Source organism: Monodon monoceros, unplaced genomic scaffold (genome assembly GCF_005190385.1).
Source record: "Monodon monoceros isolate NGI ecotype Baffin Bay Population unplaced genomic scaffold, NGI_Narwhal_1 Super_Scaffold_18, whole genome shotgun sequence".
Classification (NCBI taxonomy): Eukaryota; Metazoa; Chordata; class Mammalia; order Artiodactyla; family Monodontidae; genus Monodon; species Monodon monoceros.
The window spans coordinates 112,635,620-112,658,549 of NW_021703774.1; the positions used below are offsets into that span (position 1 = coordinate 112,635,620).

The following is a 22,930-nucleotide window of genomic DNA, read 5'->3' on the forward strand; positions in this document are numbered from 1 at the left end:
ACGCACTTCAGCACTTTGCTTGGGGCCATTGTAAACAACGAAATCACCATCAAAAACACCAAAATGCGAAAAACAGCAGCACCAAATAGACAATGAAAAGGACACTTGTTTACAGTAGGAGACCTTATAGAAGATGGCAGAGATCGCCTTGTTTGATCTTAACTGGGAAGAGGCACAATCATTGGGCTATTCAGATTTTTCACTGCTCTGCACATGGTGGTGAATGACTGTAAAAATGCCATGATGTTGATTTTGTGGTTATGAACATATTTTAGCAAGTAGGCGAATTTGCAAATAGAGAATCTATGAATAATGAAGACAGATTGTATTTTTGCAGTCTCTGAGGGACAGGAATCTGAGAATGGCTTAGCTAGCTCTTACTCATTCCTCAGAATTGAATTTATATGACACTTCCTTCTAGAAGCCTGTCCTAGATAAGACTGAGTCAAGTCTTCTCTCTCTGTCTCTTGTGCCCACTTTTATCATATCACTTGTTAGACTAAGCCATCAAGTCATGGTAACACGTCTTTCTCGATACTCAATTGTAAGCTCCTTCAGGGCAAGAACTGTGTCTTACTCCTCATTATATTTCCAGCACCTTCCACAAGAGTTGGCTTGATAGGGCTCTCAATAATTCTTGAATAGCTCAATAAATTAAAATCTACTTTTAAGTAATGGGGTAGGTAATGTCAACGTGGAAATACTGAAGTACCTCCCAGTGTATTGTGTATTTAATTTTTAGTTATCAATGAAATGAACACATTTGCTTCTTTAAATACTAGCTCTGAGGACTACTTTGCATCAAGGAATTTACAAATATTGTACAAGTATTAACGGATTGAGATAGCTGGAAAAAAAAAGCTGGTAAAATAACAAATGAATCATTATTAACTTTAAATCAGTCAAATCTTGGACTGCTGAAAAATTTGTCCAGGTTATTGTTAAGGACTGTGAGAGCCTTCCCTCCTTGCAAGCTAAAATGTTGGCCTGCCGTAGTTTCATGAAAGGAGAACACAACGACAGCAGGAATAAAAAGGAAGAAATCATTAGAGACACTGTAACCATTAAAATGACTATAGGTGAATATTTTGAACAACTTTATGCCAATAAATTTGACAACTTAGGTAAATGGACAATTTCATCAGACACATACACACACAAAAATAGACAGTACAAAATACCGATAACTGTAAAGGAAATTAATATCATTTTTTTTCCCACAAAGAACCGTGGACTCAGATAGCTTCACTGTTGAATTCTACCAAGTATTTAAGGAAGAAATAATACCTATTATACACAAACTGTCAGAAATTAGTGGAAGAGAGAAGACTTCCCAATACATTTTATAAAACCAGAATAACTTTGTGGTGAAATACTACAAGAAAAAAATCAGACCAATATCTCTCACAAACACAGATGCAAAAATTCATAACAAAATATTAATGAATTCAATCAATCCATGTATAAAAAGGATAATATGTTATGGCAAAGGTAATTTATCCCAGAAATTTAGTCTAGTGTTTCATTCAAAAATCAATGTAACTCAATACATTAACAGGATAAAAGAGAAAGCCATATGACTTTCTTAGGAGGACAAAAAAAAAAAAAAGGCAAAATTCAACACCCATTCATGATCTTAAAAAAACAACACATCAAGCTAAGAATAGAAAGAAAATTCCCCTTAATCCAAGAAGGGGAATTTAAGAAAAGTCTAATGCTGACATCGCACTTAATAAAATATTGAGCCCTTTTCTCCTGAGAGAGGAAAAAAGGTCAAGATATTCACTTTTACCACTTCTGTTTAGCACTGTATTGAATGTCCAAGCCAGTGCAATAAAGTAAAAATATTTTAAAATAAATAAAAAACCTAAAATCTAGGAATAAGTAAAACTGTCCTTATGTGAAAATGCCATGATTATGTATAAAACTCTATGTAGTCTACAAAACAATGGCTAAAATTAATAAGTGAAGTGATCAGGATCACAGGATTCAAAATAAATATATAAAAATGATTTGTATTTTTATCTACTAGCAATGAACAATACCATTAAAAGTAACGTTTCAGGGCTTCCCTGGTGGTGCAGTGGTTGAGAGTTCGCCTGCCGATGCAGGGGACGCGGGTTCGTGCCCCGGTCCGGGAAGATCCCGCGTGCCGCGGGGCAGCTGGGTCCGTGAGCCATGGCCGCGGAGCCTGTGCGTCCGGAGCCTGTGCTCTGCAGCGGGGGAGGCCACAGCAGTGTGAGGCCCGTGTACCGCAAAAAAAAAAAGTAACATTTCAAAGTACTTTACAGGCTCCGGACGCGCAGGCTCAGCGGCCACGGCTCACCGGCCCAGCCGCCCTGCGGCACGTGGGATCTTCACGGACCGGGTCACGAACCCGCGTCTCCTGCATCGGCAGGCGGACTCTCAACCACTGCACCACCAGGGAAGCCCCAAAGTACTTTATTAAATCCAATGAAATATATGCACAACCTGTATATTGAAAAATAGAATACATTGCCCAAAGGAATTAATGAAGACCCAAAGGGATAGATTTACCATTTTATGTATTGGAAGGTTCAATATTTTTAAGATGTTCCTTCTCTAATTTTCCCCATGGATTCAACACAATCCCTAACAAAATCCTAAAAGGATTTCTAGTAGAAATTTGTGAGAAAATTCTAAAATTCTTATGGAAATGCAAAGAACCTAGAAAATATCTTGAAAAAAAAATAGTTGAAGAAATTACATGAACTGATTTCAAAATTTACATAACTAAGTGTGATTTTGGTGTAAGATAGAGAGATTCATGAACAGAATAGAGTCCAGAAACAGACTCACATATCTAGCCATTTGATAAATAAATTGGGAAAGAAGAGGGTTTTTTTTTGACAAATGATTAAACAACTAAATATCTATATGAAAGTAGACTCCAATTTCAAATCATACACAAAGATTAATTTGAGATAAGTCATAGGCCTAAATTGAAAATTCAGAACCGTAAAACTTCTAAAAGGATCCAAACTGTAATATTCTAATAACCTTAGAGTAAGCAAAGATTTCTTGGTAAGGACAAAAACAAAAAAACAAAACCACTCAACTTTTAGCAGAAGTGAAATGGATTAATTGGAAATTTTCTGCTCATGAAAAGATTTCCCTTAAAAATGAAGAGATAAACCAAATGCAAGGAGAAATAGTCATGACATTTATGTGACAAAAACACATATTCAGATTATACAAAAACTACTACAATAAGCAATAAAATTATGAATAGTCTAATTTTTAATGGATATATTATTACAACAGGCAATTTCCAAAAGAAGATATTCAAGTGATATTCAAAAATTCAATATTCAAGATATTCAAAAGATAAGCACAAGCATATTCAATATTCAAGATATTCAAAAGATAAGCACATGAAAAGGCACTCAAAATCATTTGCAATCAGGGACATAAAAAGTAAAATGAAAACCACAGGGGCGGGAGGCTCCGCTTGGCGGGCGACACGTTCCGGGCGCGGGAGAGCGAGGGAGGTCGGGCCGCCGCCAGGGCCATGAAGCCCCCGGGAGGAGAGCCGAGCGATCGTCCAGAAGCAGCCGCACCTCCACGCAGGCCTTAACAGGATGACATCTAATATTTTTGGACCCACTGAAAAACCTCAGAACATACCCGAAAGGACCAAGCCCCCTGGGGGGAAAGGAAGTGGTGTATTTGACGAATCCACGCCTGTGCAGACTCGACAGCGTCTGAACCCCCCTGGTGGGAAGACCAGTGACATTTTTGGCTCCCCAGTCGCTGCTGCTTCACCCATGGCACACCCAGCAAACCCAAGGACCACGTGTTCCTGTGTGAGGGAGAGGACACACCGGACCTTAGAGCCGCAGCCAGCGCCTCCCCCAGACAAGAGCTGGGGCGCCCAGTGGCCCGGGAGGAGCAGCCCGTGCCCAGCAGCCGGCGCCCGCCATCGGCAGTCATGAGCCCAGGCTGAGCCCGAGGCCTCGCTCCCACAACAAAGTCCTGAACCCGCCTGGAGGCAAGTCCAGCGTCTCCTTCTACTGAGACGCCAGACAGGAAGCCAGACAGGAAACTCGAGAGATAGGATTTCAAAGCTGTAGTTTCTTTAGCCCGAAGGAGCAGGGTGGGGAGACTGTCTGTTGGGTGGACACCTGCAGCTGCTGCTCCGACTTCACTGCCATCACGAGAAACCCGAGACCTCGCCTGCCGGAAACCAAGGGAGGAAACGTGATGCCTGGTGTGGGAGGAGCTCTAGGGTGGGTGGGTGGGTGGGGAGGCGGTGCCAGGCCAGGGGCGCCTGAGGAGTGGGCTCTTCGCGTCCTTGGTGTGTTGGCTAGCTGGGTATCTAGGAATCACTAACACAGTAGCAGAGTTTAAAGCCTTGGAGAGAAAACCAAAAACCACATGTCCGTTGCTGTGGGATAGAAGAGCTAGACACACTGAAACACTGGCGGGGTGGGGAGGCGGGTATCTGGATAGAGCCCTGAGGTCCTGACGCCGTTTACCCTTCATGGACACGGTCTCCGTTCCTGCGACTTCGGCCGCAGTGTTTTTCGCTTCAGTTCCGCAGATTTTCTTGAAACATCTTCATTGCTTTTCCTCAGCAACTGTCAACAAAAAACCAAAATGTTCTCAGTCGTACGCTTTATGGAAAGATTTTGCACCCTGATCTCCCGAGGTGCCCCGCTTCTGCCCTCTCAATCCTTGGCCAGATCTTATGTAGAAAACTCTCCCTTTCATCCAGGAGAGACTGGTTTGGGGCTCTTTACAGGCAGTTTTGCTTGTGAATTGTTCCTTTTTTCCTCATCAGCCTTAAGTCCAGGCCTTTGCTCCTCACTAGTGATGTAGACAGTTCCCTTCACCAGTGACACTTCCTTTCTGCAAGACCACTAACTTCTACAGGACTTTAAAACTACCCAGATATATCCAGGTAATGGGATTGTTTAACTCCTTCATGTGTCTTCCTTTATATTCCTGCTGACAGTGGGAAGAAGAGATGCTTGAGAACCTTGGGTTCTTAGGTTTGGATTCTGTCATAATAGCTCAAGAGCTGTTCTCAAGTACCAGCTTTACATCAGTAACTGTTGACTCTGGTCTGTTTCTGATACCTTTCTAGAAAAAAGTCTGTTGCTCAGGTACACCAAAGAGGAAGGAAAGTTTTCTTAGGCCACCCTTTATAAAGCTTTGCAGAACCTCTGGGCCATATCCACAGTTTCCAGACGAGCCTTAGAGACCTTAGGCTAAGACATTAAATAGTTTGGCGGTAAAGTCTCAACCGGCCCATTCCATGGTATTTGCCAGCAAAGATAATGGGCTGGCAAGAATCGTGCTGCTGTAATCTGTCAGGCGATAGTTTCTCCCATCGAGCCACTATAGGGCTATGGTCTCGGTTCCTGTACTGCAGTCACATGGGACCAAGAGTTTGGGTTGGAGCTACTGGTACGAGTGCCTACAAAGCTAATGCAGTGCTAAAAATGTCTTCATCGTTGTTAAAGTGCAGTCACACTCCTAGTGGCCTGGACGCTCACGTGCCTGCAGGAGCTCCCTGCCAAACTGCACGTCCTCTGCCACCGCTGGGGGGTTCGGTTCGCACGGTGCTTTGCCAAGCAAAGACACTTTGCCTTTCGGTCCCCCTGCTGACTTTGGAGCCGAGAAACACTGATTCCATGTGACTCTATCAAGTGCTTCCTACCTCCTCCATCCTTCAAATGGTCATTTATAGGAAAGTTGTCTGGAATTCAGAGCACTTTTTTCCACATTAAAAAATGTCATACATGGTGGTTAGCTTTTAAGCTCAAACACACTAACTTAGTTAGTTAAACACACTAACTTGTTTAGCTTACAGTAAGATCTTCCAAAGGTAGAAATGAACTGCTATTTCTAACTTTTCTTTTTAATATACAAGAAAATGATTTGTGAATTCCAAATTGGATCGCCAAGAAGACCCTGACGTGCTGCTGGCCCTCAGGGCTTTAGCCTCACTGTCAGTTACATGAGGGGAAGAGCTTTCTAGATCTGTCCCCTGGCAGGGACTTCTGGGGCAGAGCTGGGGATAGAGGCCTGGGGGAAGGAGGAAAACAACCAGAGCAGAGCCTCTGGGCAGTAGTGACCACATCGCCTTACTTTTGTCCCCATCTTCCGTCTTCCTTTCCCTCCTTGGGGCCGTGGTCATGGCTTTAGAGAGCTCTGGGCAGCCTGGTCCCTGGGAAGCGCAGCAGAAAAGTTTTTGCTCCTTTGAACCTGATGGGGGAGGCCATTTGCATTTGGAACATGCTCTGTACATTAGGGACTGCCTGTATTTGGAAGCTTCATTAACTCTTGGCATCCTTTTCTCAACCTCCAAGCTGCATTAAGAAATTACTCATCTGTATTTTTATTAAGCCTTAAAACTTTTTTATGTGCATTTGGTGCCAACTTTTTGTAAGGCTGTATCAAAAACAACAAACCAGTGCTCACATGGCGATGTAACTTTGAGAGGAGCATTCTGTTATTTTTACAAGGCAGGAGTGGGTGTAGCCGTTGAATTAAACTTAGCAGTCACATACTGAGTCTTTGCCTGTTGGTCGTGTGCAGTGTGTGTGCGTGTGGGCGGGCAGGCGGGCGGACTTATTTCCTCCACATCTATTCTCCGGAGTGCCTGAACTCTGCTCCTTCCCTTACAGATTTTCATTGGTTGAAGGGGTTTGCCTTTTTTTTTTTTTAAAACCAGAAGATACCCTAATTAATCCTCTCAAAGTTTATGGATTTAAGGTTTTTTCATTTGAAAACCAAAGACTTAGCTTCAAACAGAATGGACAGGAATGTGGCAGTGTTCTTTTTAGTTTCCATAAATTGAAGGTAATGCTTCTCTTTTCTCTTAACACCACTTGTTTTCCTGAAGAACTTGCCTCTGAGTTGACTTTGAAACTGCCATGAAAGCCTGGCAGCGAGTAGATGAAGTGCTGAGCTATTAGAATCGATCTGCCTGTAGATTCAGGTCCTGTCGAGAAAGCATAGATTGTTCTTCCTTCTTATATATTAGCTATTTTCATGTGTCCTACAAGCAAACTTAGTATCCTTATGTGTATTAAGTGGACTCAGGGTGATGGAGCTTCTCAGACTGCCTGCCTGGAGAGCTCCACTAGAGGAAGCTTCCTTCTAGAAGCCTGCTGCATCAGGACCAACTAACTGGACAGCACTTCAGAAAGAAACCCAACATGGGGGACCTGACACTCTCTTCACTTGTTCGTCTGAGAGCATGTTCCTGGAACAGGGCTAGCCACTGACACCAGTACATCACCTATTTGTAGCAGCTGCTCCAGCCGCAGGCAAGCACTGAGGTTTTGGAGTGTCACAGCCTGTTTGTCTCCAGAGGCCAGGCAGTGGCTGTGTCAGAGGCGCAAGGTGGGCTCCCGTGCCTTATGGTGAAGAAGTGGAAGACATCTAAGTGTTCCCGCTTCAGGTCCTGTGCCTTGTCCAGAAATACACTGACTCTTTGGATGGAGCATAACTTGATCTAACATCTTTGTGAGTTGAACCCTCCTCCTATGTTATCCCGTTCATTTCTTCTGAACTCATTATATTCTTAATCCTTAGCATTCTTGGAGCTCATGCATGAAAGATTCCTGTTCTGTGTGACTACAAAGTGCTATCTGAACTTCAACTTAGGAAGAAATGAGGGGGGCATTACAGGGACCTAGGTGACGTTTTAGCCTGCATTCAGGGTGGATACTTTGAAATTAAAGTATTGACAGAACTTTTGAAACCTGTGTGCCCATCTTACATTTTAGGGTCTTGTAATGAGAAAAAGAAAAAGTTGAATAGCAAATTATCTTTACAAATTGGAAAGGAAGCAAGTTCTAATTCAGTTAGCTTGAACTCTCAATAGTGTACTAGTATTCTTCAGTAAGCATCAAGAATTATCCAGCATATCATTTTGTTAAAACTCCTTTTTCTTTAACCAGCTTCAAGTAACAAATCTGCCCAAGCATGTTAGTGATAAAAACTAATAAAGTTGATGCCAAGTCAAAAAAAAAGAAAACCGCAAAGAGGTATCTTTTCACATCTACTAGAGTGACAAATAAACAAACAAACTACACTAAATATAGGATGGAATGTGGAACAATTGAAACTCTCATATACTGTTGCTGAGAGTATAAAATGAAAACCACTTTGGAGAATCGTTTGCCAGTTTCTTATTAAAATTAAACATACATCTACTCCACAACCCATCAATTCCACTCTTTGGTATTTACACAAATGAAATGAAAATATATATCTGAAATAAAGATTTATAAGTATATTCATAGCAGTTTTATTCATAATTGCCAAAACCAGGAAACAACCCAAAAGTCTGTCTACAGGAGACTGGACAGATTGGGATAGTTTCATACAATGGAATACTAGTCAGCAATGTAAAAGAATAAACTACCAACACATGGCATTCTCAAAATTATTTGGCTAAAATGAAGAACGCAGACAAAGAAGAATACATTCTGTATGGGTCCATCAGTATGCAATCTGAGGATTCATAAAGCTATTCTACAATTACAGAAGTCAGAAAATCATTGCTTAGGGAAGGGGAGTTGAATCAACTGGAAAAAGACATGAGGGAACTTTCTGAGGTGAAGAAAACGTCCCAGGTATTATTTTGTGTTGTGAATGCACCAGTGAATAAAATAATCAAAGCATGTCAAATTGAATACTTAAGATTTGTGCATGTTATTGTATGCCAATTATGCATCAATTTAAAAAGCACTGAATTTACTTTATTCTTGAACCTGATTTTACTCCATTTATAGCTTTCTTTCTTAGTAAATGAAAGCACAAACAGTTGTTTCAGACAAAAACCTAGGAATTCACTTTGAATCTGCCCTTTATAACCCTATTTCCTATCATCGAATTTCCCTGAATCTGTCTTATAAATTATCATCACGGTGCATTTGGACTAGTAGCCTCCTAACTGGTCCCTCTGCTCCACTTTGCCTTGCAATCTATTCATCACAGTTTATGTAGTATGATATTTTTATAAAAACAAATGTATGGAAGTTTTTAAGGTTTTCATATTGATCATATGAAAAGTAACAAAATATTTAATATTACTAATATTTTCTACAAAGTCATACATAGTTAAGACTAAATTTGTGTCATAACATCTCTTTGAAGACCAAGTAATAGCCTGGCCTCACAGATATATAACAAAAACTCAATAATAATGACAATTTATTGGCTCTCAAAGATTTGCCAGGGACTGTACTAGGTGGTATATACATAATCTCTAATTTCATCAGCCTCGAATGAAGAAACAGAAGTTTCCGCAGGTTAGCAACTTCCAGAAGGTTAAGTTCATGTGTGGTGAAGCTGGAATTTAATATCAAGTCTGTCTGTCTGCTGAATTTCAACGATGTTACTGTGAATTGTGTTCATGGATCTTTGGCTGTATATAGTTGTGTTTTATATGGCTGAGTATGATAATTACATGAGCCACACTAGCTAGTTGGGTCAATACCAACTATTTTTCTTAGGATTCTTAGTGATCAGCTCCCAATAAATAACATTTGAATGGGAACTCCCAAATAACAGGGTCTCCAAGTGTGTCAATTTATGTATTCTCTTTGGTAAATCATTATAATAATAGGGGAAGTAATGTCAGGAATTTGCTGGAAGGCAACAGTGTCCACATAATTTATTAGAAGACCATAAAGGATTTCTAAAGTCAAGAAAGTAACTGTTAAAACAGTACTAATGGTCAATATCTGAGAAAACAATGGGCGGGGAAGCCCCTAAAATATTTTTGAAACCCCAAATGAAAATGTAGCAATTTGAGATCATTGGCAGATATGTTTACCTGAGCCTTCTCTTTAATTCCAGAAACTCTCCAACAGTATTTAATCCCCATTTCAAGAAAATGAAATAGAAAACAGACCACAAAAACAACAGTATCAGTAATAGCTGATACACCTACTAGAAACTTGAGGACATTTAGCAAGACGTGCTTAAAGAAATGCAATCAGCACTGTGTACTAAAGGCATGAAGAATATGTCTATTTTTCAGAATGTACTGAAGGTAAGAAGCAATTTTCTAGTAATAGCCAAATACATCTCAGTCATTCAGGGTTTGGAGGGAGGCTTACTTCTTTTTCTCACTTATGCTTTAATGTAAATCTTTGTGAAAAGTGAAGTGTAGGAAGGAAAAAGGTTGGCTTGAGATGAGTTGTATTTCATGTCATGGCCAAAAGAAAGTAGTAAATCAGGAGACACTGGGGTGCAGAGGTGATTCAGTGGATTCATGTGCAAACCCTGGAGAGTTTAACATATAACGTGTACAAAAGTATATCAGTTGACACAATCTCACTTTGGCGGGCATATAGCCTATAATATAACCTATAATAACCATGCATCTCTACTGGTCCAGAATAATAAATATTTTGAAGGGTAGATCACAATAAATCAACAGATGTCTCTTGGCACTAAGTTCCTGACTAACTTCTTTCTTCTTATAATATATTCAACTGTGTTATTAGAAACATTAAGATTATCACTAAAAGTATACTTCAAAGGGTTTTGTGACAAAAAGTGAAGAAATGTGAACATACATATTTTTTCAGAAAATCTGTAATGTAAGTGAATATTACATTTTTGCTCAAATGTGAGGTTCTATTTCAAACTGAAGAAACAGTCGGTCAGAATTCATCAATCGCACTGCACTGTAGAAGCATATTTCAGTAATAGAATGTAAATATGTCTTATATTTGCACTAAAGATGGTTTCATGAAGCTAGGGACAATTTCTATATAAGGTACAAGTGTATAAGTATACGCAAATTATCATTCAAATTGAATAAATCATTCTCTAATTTGTAATAAAATGTGTATATAAACTGTCAAATTTTTATAACAAAGTTGAACTCTATGGTCGGTTATGGACTGAATATTTGTACCCTCTAAAATACATGTGTTGAAACACTAACTCCCAAATTGACTGTATTTGGAGATGGGGCAGCTAAGAACATAATTAAGTTTAAATGAAGACATAAGGGTGAGGTCTTCATCCCATAGGATTGGTGTCCTTATAAGAAGAGACATCAGAGCTCTCTCTCTCTCTCTTCTCACTCTCCTTGCACACCAGTGAAAGGCCTTTTGAGGAAATAATGAGAAGAGAACTGCCTATAAGCCAGGAGGAGAGCCCTCACCAGAAACTGAATTTGCTGGCACCTTGATCTTGGACTTCCCAGCCTCTAGATGGTGAGAAAATAAATGTCTCTTGTTTAAACCAACAAGTCTGTGGTATTTTGTTATAGCAGCCCTAACTGACTAATACATGGACCTCAATTTCAAGCTGCTACAGCATTAGCTATGCAAAAGAGGAGGCTTCCCTAAGAAAATCATAAGAAATTGTTTAGTGATGTAGGTCTTTTAAAAGTATTTATTTTTTGTTTATATTTAGTCAAGGTAATTTTGAATATAAATACTTCCTTAAAAGATTTTCAAACGATTGCAATTGAACATGAAAAATATCACTTCAATTAGATGCCTGCATATGTAGTCTTATCTTCCTAAATGTAATAGCTGGAGTGCATCATTTCATTAGTCAACATGTTTTCCATTGGTAAATATTTTCCCTTCATCATGCATAACTCCTTGGTGCTAATGAAAGCTAAGGGACTGGCATGAACAGCTGGAAAAATATCTAAGCTATAGGTAAAGAGCAATTTATTTTTTATAAGAAGGCACTGCTTTCTGGAAATACCCAGGAGAAATATTGATAATTGATCATTGCTTATATACAAATCTGAAAATACCTTGCAATTATGAAATAGTTTTCCACAAGAATCTCAGAGAATTACACAAAATATATCTAACTTGGATAACAAGAAACTTTTTAAATTTAAAGCACCTCTTGGACACTTACAGTAGAGGTATTTTGATTTGAATTGAACTGAGTTCATTTGAATTAAGTTGAATATCTTATTTCTTCCTATAAAAATATAAGATACAGTGAGAAGATACTTACCAAATATGGTAATTATGTATTTTTTTATTTCATGAAATTTATTTCATATAATAAATACCCCCTATAAACCAAATATTTAGTTTTTATCCTGAAAAATAAGGCATATTCACCTTAAGAAGTACACGAGAGAAGATTATAAGGACAGAGATCTATTGCAAGTAGTGGAATTTGCCATCATTTCCTTCCATTTCTGCCTGCTTTCGTAATGTAACCCAGCCAATGTGAGACTGCAACTATTTCTTACACAAGAGGAGTCTCTAGATGCTTTTGTGATATTAAACGATAAATCATAAAAGACCTGCTTGTGTATCATACAAATATCAAATGAACACATGTCAAAGAATTTATTTAACTGAGGTAACTGGTATGATATTACAACCAGTCCAAAGGAGAAACCAAAGAACTGCAAATTTATATGGAATAAATAAGCATTGAAATAAATGTGCAAATGACTCAAAACTGGCTTTTTCCAGGGGGGTGCTTGAGTAGGGAGTGAAGGAAATCAATTAAACTGCCACCTGACACAATTTATTAACTTATTTGCATGTTTATTGACAAGAATTCTTTCTCATTGCTAACAGTTATCTACAACTTGCAGAGTTCTAAATTAGCTCAAAGGCAAAAAAAAAAAAAAAAAAGCTAGAATTAGTAACCCAGAAAGTATGATAGTCTAAACAATGCAAAGTTTTCCATTGCAGACACCTAGTTATTTTTTGTTGTTACTGTTTATTTCAAATTTCCTAATATGTGTCTTCCCTTGCTATTTAGCTAAGGTTATTCTGGAGATATCAAGTCTATGTGCCAGGAATTACAGGAGTAAACAAAGCAGCCTTGCAGCCTAGTCCATGTTTGACCTGTCAGGATGATAAATTCAACCTTAGAATTTTCCTTTCCTTGGAGTTTTAGCTAAGGTCCATTGTCCTCATATTACTAAGTCATCAGAGACATGACTACCATCCAGGAGGACAGATTAATCGAACTCATAATGTCCAGACAGTGTAGGAAAAACTTTGTGCTTCAAAGGAAAACTGTACATTTTCTATAAGACGTCCTTCTGGGTTGCCTGATTCTGACTCTGTGGAAGCTATTGTACAAAAATAATTCTTTTCTATCAACATACAAATAAATTCTGTGAAGAGACAAACTTCTGTGTGGAAAAGCCAATTTTGCTTCCACTTGTCTATTCATTTCAACATTCCATAATTCTATATATATATTTGTGTTTCTTTAACTTCTTTGAGCAGGTTGTAACATCTTAGCTTTCTCATTAATGAGTTAAATAAAATCTTTAATATGTACTCGTTCTTGCATCTGTATAAGAATCAAGATTTTCCTTTCCTTTGAAAATTATTCTTTAACAATGACAGTGGCAAAAATGTATAGCATGACAGCCAACTGAAAACTATGCCTTAATTATAGCCAAATATATCATATTGTATCAATTTCTATTAAGTCTAATAAATCAGCACTCTCTTTAAAGACAAGAGAGTTGAGTTGGACACTGTCCACGGAGGTTGACATAAGCCTCTTCTTTGAAATCACACAAATATCATAAGACAAATATATTTCTCAATAACTTTTTGAGACTTATAAATTATGTACTTCACCCAATGTAATGAGGAAACTAACTCTACTCAAATTAACTCCATAGATTGGGAGAAATAAGTTTGCATTCGAACTATAGGGAAAGAAGAACAAGAACATATATCAAAAGAAAAAGTTCACTATCTTAGAAACTGTGGTTTGTAAAGTAAAAACTCAGAAGAAGAAATAATGATGCAATAATAAATTAGTTACCTATTATTAAAAATACCAATGATTATATATAATAATACAGACTTTTAAAATAGGGCATCTGTATCAGTGCAGGTTTTATGCACAGGCAGTGGAATGTTGACTGCTTGATAGAATTAAATGACTGCTACTTGGTTCCCCAAATCCAGAGAATTCCCCCACTATTGCCTAAAATACTATCATTTAATTTTTTTCTTCTTTTAGTTAGCCTTCTCCTTAGGACTTTTAAAAAATCTATAATTCTGAAAAGAATGGCACAACGAGTCCTGTACATATCACTATGAATGTATTTATAAGATCTTTTTCCTCCACTACCTACAGATACTGGAATAATGTTGATAACATTAGACCCCAGTGGTGAAGGTGAGAGAGGAGAGAATGTTTGTAGGGGACTTTAAGAGAGATTAAGATGTCTGAGTCAGAAACAAATGTAAATTTAAAAGTTCAGCACATCAATACCAGCCAAATTTGATCAATTTGTAAGTCTGTATTTATTATTTACTTGTTCTGTCAAATGAAAGCTCTTTTCTTGACATCATGCATATTCACAATGTTAAAGAAAATTAGAACTGGATAATAATTAAGGAGCAAAACCAGATTTCATTTAAGAACTGTTGCAACAGGGGAAAAGAGACCTCAGTATAGAACTGGGCTCAATTCCAAATACAGCATGGAAAAAAATGGGAATTTTTAGCCCAGGAGTAGATTGGAGGTCAGTGGATGGAAAATTACTAGGAGGAAACTCAAGGATAAGGGGGGATTCTGGCTAGATCTACTTGATAGGATTCTTGTCGAGGTCAGACCCGGGGGGATCAGATACTAAGGAAGAGGAATAAGGAATTTGACCAGATATGGAGAGTGATCAGATATCAAGGACAGACATTGAAGGTGGAGGCCTAGAGAGGGATTAGAGGAGCATGACTACAGTTATGTCAAGGAGAGAGTTTACGTCAACAATGATGCATCCAATACTCCTCTTTAAATGCAACCCAGTGAATTATAATTAGATGAAGAGAAAGGGGTTTGGATGGGTGGGACTTTCTCCAAATGGAACTTCTACATGCTTATAAATGAATAAATTTAAATAAATAATTCATATAGTAGACAAATGGAGAGAAGAGTCTAAAAGCATATGAGACAACCAAGGTCTTTCCATAAAACTTCAACAGAAGAACCGCTCACTCTAAGATGCATAAGTCTGTATCTGTCACATAATCTCTCTAGAGAATAGTTATTAAAATTTTGGAATATGATACTGGCAAATTCTACTTCTACTGCCAATCCTGATGGAACTAGCTGTTAATCTAATTCAAAGTACAATGAGTGCATATAAAGCCATATCTTATTCTCCAATTCTACCAGAGCAGAAAAAAATAAGTTCAAAGAAGAATATCCAACCCTAGGACAGACAAATGTTTCTGAGATTAGATGTGATTTTATTGCATTTCATTTTTAATATTTTAGCAGGTATCACTGGATATATCAAACTACCTCATTGTAATTTTGTCTCTGATAAAACACTTCACCACCTGGCCTAGTTCTTCCCAACACCTTCACCAGTTTTCCCAAACTGATAGCAAAAGAGAGTCATTTGTTTTATTTCTTGATCTCCTTTTTTATATCATGTTGAGTGATTCCCATTTAATACATCTCACGAACTGTTACTACAGAATGTGAAGGAATGCAAATGATCTGGCTGGTACAATTGGAAAAAACATTATAATTGCCATGAAGTTAACAAGGGGCCTCTAATTAGACACATTAATAGGACAAAGATGCAGTGTTCTGTTTAATGATATCAGTTTTATGGTTGGGATTTCCAGCATTTCTCATATTATGCTGTATGTCATATTAGGCAATTAGTAAATTAATCCATACTGCACAGGGTGGTTTTAAAATCTAACTATACTTGTACTGATATGTGTTTCCTTTCTTTTTACATTTTCTTATGACAGGAAATGTCCTTCAATACTTAGTAAGTTAGTAAGACAGACAGGTATCACTGTCCCATCAGAACTCTACTAATAATTTGGTATTGATGTATTTCTACTCAGATGGCCCTGGATTTAAAATGTGGGTTAAAATCTTTTTGTTATAATCTAGCCTGTAAAATAGAGATGCACACTTAACAAAGGCTAGGCATGCTTATGAAAATGCATCCAATAAGATATGACACTTACAGGGCACATAAAAGCAGTAATATCCAAAAAGTGGTAGAAAAAAAAGTAAAGCAGGAAAATTACTTTTGAGCTATTCATATACTTCAAGTGAGAACAATGTTATTCCATTGTTATAACTAAAAAGCAATATCCAAAATGTGTCTGAAAAGCAATACCTACAAATAGGTTAACAACTGTATATGCAAAGTTATTTGGACAAAAAAATTTTCTTTATTGTACTTGATAAATAGCTATTCCAAATGGAATAGAGAGTTTTGAAAAGTGTGCAGTATTTTTTTCTATCTCTTTTTAGGTACCTTGATTCGTGGCGTAATTTCCCTTTATAATTTTTTCAAATAAACTTGTTTCATCTGCAAAACCTACTGACTTTGTGACCCCTGGAAGCATTTTCTCCAGGTGCAGTTTATAATATGATCTTAGTATTTCAGATTTTTTTATTATTATTTTAAGCATTTGGAGAACCTGAGGGGAATCTCTTAACAGTCAAGAAGGTCATTAGGAGTTGGCAGTACAGTTTCATAGTTCAGTGATATAAACTAGTATTCTTTTCAAATGTTCAGAACATCATGCCAACCTCCATTTTGGACTGCCATTAGAAAGGAGCGCCTGTGACACTTCCGTAAATTGGACATTGTGAGCGTAGTTTACATGATTATATCTTGGAAATGTAGCATTTAAAGCACTGAATTGTGATGACTTTATCATAACTGAAGCCCATATTTCACCAATATTTTGTGAGGTACTGGGCTAAGTGCTGTGATGGATACAATGAGTAAAGAGAATACCTTTAATTTAGAAGACTGCATATGAAAAGAGAATTAACAACGCATGGTGGAAAGGAGAAGAAGATTTGAAATGGATTGGTGCTCTACTATTAGCAGTGTGACATCAGCCAAATCCTCAACACTGCTGAATCTGAATTTCCCAGGTTAACTGACCACCAGGACACACACAGGGCTGTTGTAAAGATAAGCTGATGCCATATAAGGTAGTGTGTAATCTGGAAATAAATTTTTTAGATTTTGTTTGTTTTTAATACTGATAGAAAAGGGCAAATATAAAGAAGTTGAAGAAACAAGAAAGAAAAGAGGATTGATGAATCAACATTATGAAAAATCTCAGAAATGACTGGCTTTAAGAACAAATTGGGGGTTAGTCTCAGTCTAAGAGACTGAGGAAAAGAAGACTCTAGAATCAGACATAGACATGTTTATAGGAGGATGGGGAGTTAGTAAAGAAAGTTCATGCTTGGTGGTTTATGCTCTTCTCTCTTTATAATAGAAGTCAAGGTTGTCTCTCAAGTTGCCAGAAAACAAAGTAAGCTGCATGACATACAAATGGAAGAACCAGGATAGTTGTTGAAATAAATCAGAGAACAGCTGTTGAATTGTGTGATTGCCTCTGGTCATACACACGTGTAGAGAAGTGAAAGGCAATTTTTAACATTTTTCGTTTGCAAGAGGCTTATAGGGGATGGCAGAGGTCAGGGAGGCAAAGGAATTGAGGCTGTTAGCCAAGGGACCCTTAAAGTGAACCGAGTATTTAGAAAAGGAAGGAATGCCTCAAGTAAGCCCTGAGACTAGAAGAAAGAGTTGGATGTCAAGAGACTGAAAGTTTCAATAAGATCAAAAAACAACAGTGTAGGGAATACTGGCATGATGTCTGAAATGAAATGATGCCGTAATCAGAAAGAAAGACAATGCAGCTTAAGCTTTTGAAGGGGTTCAGAATAAGCCTCCCCAAGATGTGCCACTTTGGCAAGTGGGTTATTTTGAACAAAAGGCAATTAAGACCCTGTGGGCTCAAGAGAAACTTCTGCCCCACCCTTAACTACCTAGAAGAATTTAAATTCGGGGATTTTTCAGAATGAGAATTATTATTAGAGATAAATTTTATATGAGTGACCCATCTGTATGGCAGAGCAAACATCTAATTACCAAACATCTGCTCCTCTTTTATTATTATTTTTTTACATCTTTATTGGAGTATAATTGCTTTACAATGGTGTGCTAGTTTCTGCTTTATAACAAAGTGAATCAGTTATACATATACATATGTTCCCATATCTCTTCCCTCTTGGGTCTCCCTCCCTCCCACCCTCCCTATCCCACCCCTCTAGGTGGACACAAAGCACCGAGCTGATCTCCCTGTACTTTGTGGCTGCTTCCCACTAGCTATCTACCTTACGTTTGGTAGTGTATGTATGTCCATGCCACTCTCTCACTTTGTCACAGCTTACCCTTCCCCCTCCCCATATCCTCAAGTCCATTCTCTAGTAGGTCTGTGTCTTTAGTCCTGTCTTACCCCTAAGTTCTTCATGACATTTTTTTCCTTAAATTCCATATATATGTGTTAGCATACGGCATTTGTTTTTCTCTTTCTGACTTACTTCACTCTGTACGACAGACTCTAGGTCCATCCACCTCATTACAAATAGCTCAATTTCGTTTCTTTTTATGGCTGAGTAATAATCCATTGTATATATGTGCCACATCTTCTTTATCCATTCATCCGATGATGGACACTTAGGTTGTTTCCATGTCCTGGCTATTGTAAATAGAGCTGCAATGAACATTTTGGTACATGACTCTTTGAATTATGGTTTTCTCAGGGTATATGGCCAGTAGTGGGATTGCTGGGTCATATGGTACTTCTATTTGTAGTTTTTTAAGGAACCTCCATACTGTTCTCCATAGTGGCTGTACCAATTCACATTCCCACCAGCAGTGCAAGAGTGTTCCCTTTTCTCCACACCCTCTCCAGCATTTACTGTTTCTAGATTTTTTGATGGTGGCCATTCTGACTGGTGTGAGATGATATCTCATTGTAGTTTTGATTTGCATTTCTCTAATGATTAATGATGTTGAGCATTCTTTCATGTGTTTGTTGGCCTGCTCCTCTTATTGTCCTGTGAACTGCTCTCCTCTCCTTTGAAGCCTCTGGCTCCTTTCCCATTCCTTAGCTCTGGATTGCATATATACCTCATTTTACCCTTCTGTCTTTGAACCTCATATGTATGCGGGAGTTCCTGTGCATACGAAATTAAATTTGATTTTCTCCTGTCAATCTGTCTCATGTCTCTTTGGTTATTAGACCAGTCAAAAGAACCTTTGAAGGGTGAAGGAAAATACTTTCTTCCCAACACTCACTAATCCTACTGTGTGGAGGCTCCATTTCAGGTGAGGGCAAACTTCAGGATATGGCAATGAAGATAAATTACTGAAGAGAAATATAAGGGGAAGACACTAACATAGAGGAAATAAGGAGTCATGAGATTTGGGATACTTTGGGGTGATGTATATGGTGAAATCATATAGGATGATAGAAGGTGAAAGGGTGAGGATGACTGTGAGAAAGGAGACATTGTCCTCAATAGATGCCTGAAATGTGAATGAAAATGTATATTTTTTATTATGATACATTTAGGTAAGTTTATATATATGGAAATAAAAAGTAAATGAGGGAAATAAGATACAGGCAGGATAGCAAATGGTCCCACTTTCACGTTAAAAGGTCTTTGTATGAGTTTTAAAGTCTTAGGAAAATGACAGTACTCACAATCTCAAAAAAAGTGAGAAGCCCAGGGAATGAAGGGATCTACAGAAGAAATGATGTTTTCTGGGGATAACCAGTTTTCTGATTATTCCCAGAAATGATAGTCCTTTTAAAATAAAATATAGATTATATAGATAACCTTCTATAATATAATGTACTATCAATATTTGTAATTCTCAAAATGTGGTTTCTAGTCGTAGACGATGAACATTATAGACCCTGATATAATATTACTTGTTGACTTAGGAGTTCAGATAAGTATTGAATCACGCTGAATTAAAGTAACTAAACATTAATTGCATTAATTTAATAACATTAACATTTACCTTTTTTTATTCCCCCCTTTGTCTAATTGAGACATTTGCTACATGAACTAAGTTAATTCTTGACATAATATGTTTCTTGGTTCCAGTTTTGCCTCTATCATCTATCATGTTTTTACATTTGGATTTGAAATGTACATTAGTATAATAAAATGTTTTCCCCGTCATTTTCCCATGAGCTGCTTCTCATTTAGTTAAACACCTCTTCCGGGGCTGAGATTCCATTGATTTCAAAGTGAGATCAGCATGCAGATGAGATTTTTAGACCATAATGAATAATGAAAAGTTGGACTCCTTATCACTCTTCCCCAAGAGGGAAAGGCTGCATTCAGCAGAGCCAAGGAAAGAAAACACAAATGAAAAAAAATATAGAAACCAAGGGAACAGCAGGTAGAAGAATTAGTCATGGTTGCTCTGGAGTATAAAATTTTGTCTCCAATATACTGCCAAAAATACTGAATGATTTCATACAATATATTATTCTAGCTTTTACAAAAAATGGGTTTCTGAGATTTTCTTTCTTTTAATGCCCTTGTGTTTTCTTGACTTTTTTTTACCTGATTCCAGTTTCCTTAGATATTTTCAGAGGATAGCGCTTTTAGAGCACATTGCCAAAACTTACCCACAGGAGTCCTATTGAACTTGATCAAGGCCACAAGGCAAAATCCCCAGTCCTTAGCTTTGAAAATTAACTTGATATTTCCAGTCATATTTTCATCTGATTTTGCTATTCCACATATGAAAATTATTTCTCTGAGACTTTTGATTTACTTCTATTAATTATTATTCAAAAATATATGCTGTAAAACAATTGCAACCAAATACCAAAAGAATGAAAACAGATGGCAGTGTAATCTAGAGAAAGAATTTTGCCTGGAGATGTGGGGGAGGAGTGAGGAGAAAGATACAATACAGACAAAATTTCCTAAATAGTCCTCAGAAAGTTAACATTAAAAGTGACTAAAATAAGTTTTGCTGGTATCTCTTTTAGTGTAAACATGTTTATATTTCTAAGGTAAAGATCTATAAAAATAATCCAGAATCTAAAGAACTAAAATAAATCACTTTGTTTCATGGTCCCTCACTTACAACATTTGAGCCCATGTTAGACCGAATAAAAGATTTACCAAATGAATTTAGAAAGTATGACATCTGAATGATAAAAGTGAGTTTGAGAATTATATAATAATTTGAATAACTCATTAAAAATCTGCCTCAGTCTTTAGGAAGTTTATGTCCCTTGGTGTTCTAGCATTATCTTTGTAGACTTTACCCACCCAAGATCCAAACAGTTGGTCAATTTCATCAGCTCCTTTAAATAAAGCATCTAGAAAGTGAAAAGGAGTCTGAACATCTGAGGACAATACCTTTCACCAGGTTAGGAGGGGCTCCTTTGATCTCATTAATATCCACAAAAAGGTGCTGAAGTGAGGGCCTTCTCTGGGAAAGCAGGCCTCCAGGGCCCAAGATGAAGATGTGAGGTCAAGTTCACCAGATATTGATCAGTCAAAAATACCTCTGCCTGAAAAGCCTAGTCCAAGATCCGCATGAGGTAATGTACTTAACACCGCCCAAACTCCCTTTTCAGCACAGATTACCCACTACACTTACAGCGCCAGATGGAATCTTGAAAAAACTGTTGCAATGTAATCAGGCATCAAAGTTAAAATGAATTTTACAAACAGTACTAAGGCTAAATACATTTCCAAACCACTTTTGGCATATTTCTTTGGTCTCCTCCATACATTTTGCCAGCAGTCGTTGATTTAAAAGGTTATATGAATGTGTGTATTTTTTTTCAAGTGTAACATTTACAGAGAAAGCACTTATGTAAATAAACCTTTGGAAAATGAGGCTGTTATGATTAAAGCACTGATGTGGGCATATGCTGTGGAGAATACTGTTCTTTTTCTTTAATACTATGTTAAGGAAAAGTTATTTAAATAAATTCCAAGTAAACATTTTACACATATGTTCACTATTATAGACACTCAATTTTCCACAATATTATAAAAATGTGTGTGAGTGCTTTTAAATTGGAAATATCTTTCATGCTTTTCCTAGTACAGAGATCATAGGGAACACACACTCTCGTATCTCATATATATGCCATATATATATGTGTGTGTTAAAACACCAGCCAACTCTGGCTTTTATTTTACTATTCTGTATAATTCTACAGGTATTGACATATGACACCTCTGATGCAGCTACATTTGGCCAACTCTGCACTCACCAGGGAAGAATCGATCTTCAGCTTTCATTAGGTGATAGAAATAGATGAGTGGCATAAAAAATTGTTCTTAAAAATAAATAGAGAATTTTCTGCCTGGTGACTACCCCACTACTGTTCTCCAGGAATTTGAATTATTGAATGGGCTAAATAAAAGCCGTTTTTATTCTCTTTTTGCCCAGATGAACAACCTGAAATGCAAGTTGATTTTTTTTTTTAATTCTTTTATCCCCTCAGCTTGGTAGGATTGATCTTTGAATGTTCTGTTCTGTGCACTCTGCACGGAGTGCTGTCACATATTTATCTAGCAATCTCTAAAAAATAGAGAGCTTTAAAGAAAATAAAGCCCATAAAGCCCATAATATGTGCCAAACTATTAACAACGATGTGCAATTGTGAGATTGCTTGACAGGGAACTTCACAGAAAGCTGAAACTTTTCACTTCTGTAAAGTCTCCTTTAATCAATGGCTTCAAAGTTGTTCTCGCTCTGTCTGCGAACATAGGAAATGCACATAGCGATTTTAATCTAATTAAATTCTACCAATGTTTGTTAAGCATCTACTATGTGAAGGAACATGGTTTGGTGGGACTGTGGACTATAATATCCATTTCCTCACTAGTCAATGAGGTTTAGTTTCAACAGTAAAACCTTAGCTCAGTGTCAACAATTCCTAAAACTTTTTCTTGTCTTCCACCTCCCCAGTGACCAACTTAGATTCAGTTCACTTTTTTGGTTTTGCAATGTTTGCTTCTATGTCTTTGCACTGACCCTCCTGGATGTAATTGTTTGTTGTAATTATCTCCCACTCTAGAAGGTTTTTCTTGAGGTCAAGTACTCTGTCTTATTCTATGTTGGGCA

At 37.5% G+C, this 22,930-nt stretch overlaps 1 pseudogene; it reads left to right on the forward strand.

The window, feature by feature from the left end:
* The first annotated feature begins 3,505 nt into the window (after positions 1-3,505).
* LOC114897738 lies at positions 3,506-4,038 on the forward strand (annotated as a pseudogene).
* Positions 4,039-22,930: the final 18,892 nt, after the last annotated feature.